The sequence below is a fragment of the Ctenopharyngodon idella genome, chromosome 3 (assembly GCF_019924925.1).
Source record: "Ctenopharyngodon idella isolate HZGC_01 chromosome 3, HZGC01, whole genome shotgun sequence".
In the NCBI taxonomy this organism is placed as follows: domain Eukaryota; kingdom Metazoa; phylum Chordata; class Actinopteri; order Cypriniformes; family Xenocyprididae; genus Ctenopharyngodon; species Ctenopharyngodon idella.
Window position 1 is genome coordinate 29335110 of NC_067222.1, and position 6900 is coordinate 29342009.

The following is a 6900-nucleotide window of genomic DNA, read 5'->3' on the forward strand; positions in this document are numbered from 1 at the left end:
TTGTTTTGACCAGTGCTGTACAGCTGTGTTTTGCAGAGTGTTCAATGTCAAACTACAATATTATATAAATTTGAATGTAAAAAAAAAAAAAAAAAAAAAAAAAGCTATTATTTTATATGAAAAAAATAATAATTGTCTTTTATTGACAAAATGTTTTAGTTTGTCATGTATATATTTTTAATTAAATCAGATAACATTTTTAGCTGTCATATGGTCATGTTACAACATGCCCCATCACATGTTACAATGTGTCCCACCTATAGGGCATGTTGTCACATTTAATTTCCCTTCTTTTGGTGTAAATAAAGAAAAAAATATACACTGTATTTATGAAACAAAGCCAAATATTTGTACCAGACATGTGTGAAATTAATGTGAAACAAAAGAAATTCTCTGAACCCAAAGTAGATTTACACAAACTAAGGAAGTCAAAAAGCGTTAGGTTGTGCCCCGCTCTCCCCTACTTGTCTGCTGTTGAAAACTTAAAATGGGTCATGGAGCAAAAAAATGATTGAGAACCCTTGAATTAAGGTTTTGAAAACTTTCCTTCTCATCCAGTCTCTAATCTCCTCTCTGTCTCATTTTCCCTCCTGCTCTTAAAGGTGCAGTAAGTGGTATTTGAACTACGCTGTTGGACATTGTTGATATTTGAAATCAACCCAAACAAACACACTCCTCTCTTCATTGCTCCGCCTCCAAAACTCACACTCCCTGCTCTGAGTCGGACTCGAACCGCTGCATGATCGCTGCTGGCGTGCGAGGCGAATGCACTACCAATGACACTAAACACCTCATTCTCTAGCGGTTGTCAGTGCGCAGTGGTTTACCTGCTCAACTCTCACTATCTGGCCTCAGTTACACACGCAATGAGAGTGGATGTCTGTTCATCACAGCTGATGCGCAACAAAATGCTTCACGAAAAATAAAGCACAGTTGATGAACGAACGACAAGGAAGCACAAAAAATGAACATACAGTACACAAGAGTAAATACAAAGTGTTCGTTGTTAGTCGCTAACACCACAGCAGCTCCAGACAATCAAAACCCAGTATTACTCACATGAGAAGCGGGATCAAAGCAGTTTTCAGGCCTTCCCTCTTAGCTCTCTACAGTGCTGGAAGGCTTTTCAAATATAACCGGGTCCTAAAGCGCTTGCCCAGGCATAAACCTTCATTCCAGTGAAATTCTTTTGAGCTCTTTTGTATTGTGTCCCATTTCTTGTTCTGCAGTTTTTTTTTTTCCTTATATTTTTTTCTTTTATTTCTTATTTTCAAATCTCCCTCTTGCTCGTTCTCTCTCCTTGACCGTCATACGCACCCTGATGCTGATTGGTCAGATGTTTGTTGTTGGACTCAGCCCGACTAACTTCCAAACAGCGAATTTAAAATATTACTGAGTCCCCCTTTAATTACCTTGTGGTAAGTATGTGTGGAATCTGGAAAGGGGAGAAGGCCGTCCATGGGCCCTGTCAACTGGGCCTGCATTGTTTTGCTTGTATCCCTTTTCCAGTACTAGCCAGAATCTCAACCAATTTCTCTTACCATTCCCGCCTCCAACTACCTCTCGCCTGATTTTCGGCTGTTTAGTCTGTGGCTGGTTTTCCCAGCTGTAGCGCTGAGGCTGTTGGCTTTTGCTCATGGAGGGACTTACAGTACAAGAGACTCAGAGGCTTACAGCACAAATCCCCTCTAGCGTTCCCAACACTCTGGAGTGGCTAGACTAAAACTGTTCCGGACAGCTCTGGGGTACAGATGACAAGTTGTTCTAGATGGTGGAAAAGACAGTGTATTATCACTAGGTCATGAACTGGCTAAAACCCATGTTACATCATACATAAACAGATCTGACACCATCTGTGCAAGTTGTACCCCATGCAGTCAAAGTTGTGATGCAAAGGCACATTGACACTGGAGATGTGTCAAGGAATTTCTCAACACAGGCAAAGCACAAAAAACACATACACAAAGTTACCAAATACATCTAAATAGGAATAACTCTGCTGACTGTCAGTTCTGTACCATGTTCTGTTCTGGCAGTTCTGTACCACTATATATTTATTTATAACAGTGATTCCTGACCAGCTCCCCAGGTTACTCGGCATTGGAAATATTTCAATTTTGCTTAGTTAAACCTGTAAAATAGATTTAATCACTAGCGGTCAACTGAAACAGGTTTTTCAATGGATAATGCTGATATCTAGAATAAAATACAATTCAATAGTAGCAAACTTGCTTGAGAAACCAAAAATTTACACAAAATTTGCGTGCGTGGATATTCACTAAAGCTGTCAGTCACATCTGAAACTCACAAACTGGAGAGGTAAACACACATTAATCGGTCAAGTAAAGTGGACATGGTTTATTTATTGAACTAAAAATAAATCAAAATAACTTATCATGATTAATCTTCATTTTTGTGCATAAGTTTCATCATTTAGTTTTGGGCCACGTTCACACAGCAGCAGAATATGATAGTCAGTCCTGTATTTGAGTCCTTAAAGGTGCAATATGTAGGATTTTCTATCCGCTAGAGATCGCTAGAGGCCTATTCAAAACAAAGGCGTAGCTTGATGACGGCAAGTTTGAGCGCGGAATCTTGGGACCGAGTGTTGTGGGAGCTAAACGAGGCCGCTGGAGCGATTGTTAACGAGAGACAAATGCAACACATGCCGCAAGCAGCGGAACTTTTATTATACCACAGTCGCCGGCGCTGCTTCCGCTGTTCCGGTCATGAGTATGAGCTAACACAGCTCTGTTTATCATATTAGATACATTTGAATGTGTTGAAAATTATGTTATAACGTTACTCTGTGCGTTCGCTCGGCGGCTGCTGTGAGACACTGTTGCACACTGCAGTAAGCTAGATAGATTTCAGAATATCAAATTAAATGCTGGATGGCTTGTGTTGATAAATGGCATGCAATTAATTTTAACATATTGTATGACGGAGAAAATTCTGTATTACTGTTACTAAAAATAAAGCTGCATCTGATTATGCTATGTTAGCTACTTCACAAAATAGTGTTTTTCTCTGAGGCATGGTAAAAACATGATACTCGCAAAAAATCAAGAAAAATAGATTTAAACAATAAGACTAAATGTGTTGAGCTATATAACAATAATTAGTTTTCTGTCTATAAATATATCAAAACAGTTGTTCCCTTGTCTATTAAAACATGTAATATATTAAAGCGTCTTTGGTGTTTCCATGGTTTCTACAAAATAAAACCAGAAACCGAGGATAACGCGGGTATGACGCAACTGACAGCAATTGACCTCACACGTCCTGGAGCATTGGTTAAAATTACAATTTTCTCACGATTTACAAATAGTTGAAAACATTTCGGATATTGTAAGTACTCAAGTGAACAAAATATATAACACTGGCTTAGTGGTTTTTGGATATTTTACTGCAAAATTCTTACATGTTGCACCTTTAAAGGGATATTTCCGGCAAAACAGCCATATGCATACTACACAAGGCGAGTTCCGGCGAAAGAGTGAACTTTGACCAACGCATGACGTATTGACAAACGCGGAAGTTTAATATATGGATTTTTCTCACAAAAACCCATCACTTCACTTCAGAAGGCCTTTATTAACACTCTGGAGTCGTGTGGATTAGTTTTATGATGGATGGATGCACTTTTTTAAGCTTAAACGAATGGGGTGCGTAAAATACAGCGCCCCATTCACAACTATTATAAAGCTTGGAAGAGCAAGAATATTTTTTAATATAACTTTGATTGTGTTCATCTGAAAGAAGATAGTCATATACACCTAGGATGCCTTGAGGGTGAGTAAATCATGGGATAATTTTCATTTTTGGGTGAACTATCCCTTTAATACAGTTACGTTCACACACAGTACGGCTGTTTACGGGTGTGACAACCGCATTCTTGGAAAACCTGAGCACTGTTCTCCACCAGAGTTGCTCCTGTCAGTTTTGTGTTCTACATGCGACTCAAATGCTCCACTCTCCACCCAGATATAAAAGCTGCTGTCAGTTAATGAAGATTTGACGGATGAACTTGCGGTTCGACTGTACTCTTGTTGTGTCAAAAGTAATAAGGCTTTTCAGTTTTATGGATGTCGCCGTCTTTGATATTACTTTGGTCACTGTCGCTATTGTTACTGGTTAGAGGATGCGGGCTTGACTCCCACTGCAGGTTTATACAGACAGTATTTTAAGATGCTACTTTAAGTTGCTGTTTGAACGGGACATTTCGAGACTCACACCTGTAAGTAAATGCAGCTGTCAATCCCAAAAACTGACAGTGTCAATGTAGCCTTAGTGATATGAATCAAAATAAATGTGCTCTGAAAGTGTTACTTTTTTGTTTGACATGGCTTCAATAATATTATTGTCACTGCTAAATGGTATAACAAGTGCAATGATACACAGCATCATTCACGGCATAATGAATAATTTCTGGTTGCACGATGACCCCTTCATTAAACCTTCATTACTGATGGGGTCCATGAGAAAAAAAATGGTTGGGAAACACTGACCTTTAGCACTCACCCCCTACGAGTAACTGCATGCCATGCATATGATAGCGTGGATACCAAAGCATGTAGGCAGGGTAAAAGATAAAACTTTTGGGAACTGAGTTATGACTTTTTACCAAACATCATTTATAATTAATAAATTTTCCCACAACAGTGCTGAGATTTCAAATCAACACACATGAGCACGAAGAGCTCTGTATAAGTCCGTGACAAATAATAATTGTTGTCCAACAGCAGTGAATCAGTTTACACCTGCTACTCATCACAGGTATGCCATTTAGATACCAGTTATTAGTGTGCATATTTAGTGCACATTTTATGAATGACAAAAGGGGGAAAAACCTTTGGGCATGACAGTTTCATTAGTCAAGACTGTCATCCACCCAAAACACAATATCAAAACCTGTTGCAAAGCTTAACACACCTCGAAACTTTGCAAACACTCGAGCATGTTTATGCTTTACACATACTGCATTAATAACAAGAGTATCTATGCACCTCAAGTTAAAATACCCACCTGAGCTTGGGGTGAACTGCACGCAGTTGGAGAGGGACTCTTCACTCAGTCACTTTCTGCCCTGTCTTCGGAAACTCGATGTAAATCGTGAAGACAAACGTAATAGCTACAGTTAATGTAATATGACTGTCCAGAAGTATCCAGGCCGCTTCCATTGCTAACGCGCTTCTAGGCGCGCGGACCACTGAGGGTCTCCCATATCATCCATAAAACTTATTCCTCAGACCAGTCAAGCGATGAGACCTCTTAAACACACAAAAATACGTCTCTCGTTTATGTTGTGAGAAAGTAGCAGTTTAGTGACTACGAATAAAATATGGACGTTTCATGAAGCGTTGTGAAGACAGCATAACTACTGCATGGAGAGTTCAAAATAAATCTCAATAATAAGCTTCACGTCCAAAAGCTAAAGCTAGAATGTCTCATATGAACACTAATGGTGCAGCTATAAGCGAGTTCCTTACATAAAATCCATTTGTATTAGCAGACTGGAGGAAAAGAAAGGATTTCCGTAATTCTGATGGCTTCTTTTCCTGCTAGGTTTGCATATTTTTCCCTTCGTCGATGTGTCTGGCCAGCTCACTGCACGAACGTACAGTTTTCACTTTTCTAGTGAACGGTGAATCGGTAACAGTCCGTATATGTTCATTAATCCTGTGCGTAACAACTTTGTAAAGCCAAATAAACGAGAAAATGAGCCCTCAGCTCGATGATTGGACAATCTCCGCATTATAATGCGACAAATGATTATGAATGAAGGCATGTGACTGTGAAAGCAGCATTCATGTATCCACTTTACCGAAGTAAAAGCGAAAAACGTATGAGGATAACTGCACAGGAAAAACACTATCGAAGATCTGGACAAAAGAGCGTGCGCATTACAGTCAGCGGCTACTTGAACTTCGAGAACAAATTCCCCTTTCCGTTGATGACGGTTAAAACTCAGCGAAAGTTAAAACTCAGCGAAAGTGCGAAAAATACGCTCCCCGAGGGACGTTCAGGCGCTTTTGGCGATATTAAGCGTGAGATGAGCTCTTTAGGCGACATTAGTCCAAGCATTCTTGTGATGTTGATGATGATAAACAGCAGATGCTAGAATGAATCTTTAGCGCACTGAGTTTCCTGACAGCGAAAAAGCAGCTCGTCACCGGAACCCATATACGCGAGCTTCCTTCAAAACCAGCAGAAAGTTCGTCATGTTAATGCCCGTGCACGGATAAAACTGCTTTCACGATTTTTTTTTTACCCGTCGTCGGTGGAAAAATGCATTGTATAACTTTTGTAATTTCCGTAACACGTTCAAGATGACAACTGTGTTAAGCACTCGGACTTGGTGTACGCTCGGGGGCGCGCTTCTCCTCTCTTTAGTTCATGTTTGGTGACGTGAAGCGCACAGCATCACTGCCGCGCACACGTTTATGACGTAGGAGTCAGAAGTGGACTTTCAAAAGTGAGACCTTGGAGGAGACAATGGGGTATCAGTTTTTTGGAAGAATTGTGTTAACTAAAATAGAATTACTCTCTAGGTTTGTTTATCCAGCCTCCTCTTTAGCTATCCCACCTCACTTAGTAAAATAATGTAGCATTGCGATATTTAACTTTATTTGGAAAAATAAGCATCACTCTATTAACAAAAAATTGTTTTTTCATAGTTATGAAGAAGGAGAATTAAATGTTATTGACTTAGAGAATGAATAGTGTTTTAAAAACTCTTTAAATACAAACAACTTTTTGGTTTACTGTCTCTTCTTCAGTATTTGGGAAAGTAGGTGGCTTGGAGTTTTTGATTAGATGTGACTTTGAGTTGTCCAAATTACCTCTTAAATTGTCTGCATTCCATCAACAGGTTCTCCTGTAAGCTATTGGAAATTA

At 39.4% G+C, this 6900-nt stretch overlaps 1 protein-coding gene across 1 annotated transcript in view; it reads right to left on the reverse strand.

Moving 5' to 3' along the window:
- map3k3 (mitogen-activated protein kinase kinase kinase 3) overlaps nucleotides 1-6405 on the reverse strand; it is a 32076-nt gene extending 25671 nt beyond the window's left edge. Inside the window, exons 1-2 of the mRNA XM_051887668.1 lie at nucleotides 5493-6405; nucleotides 5029-5273 (exon numbers count right to left, since the gene is read on the reverse strand). The gene's annotated coding sequence lies outside the window, so the exon portion shown is untranslated. The remainder of the gene's footprint in view (nucleotides 1-5028; nucleotides 5274-5492) is intronic.
- Between the last annotated feature and the right edge of the window lie 495 nt (nucleotides 6406-6900).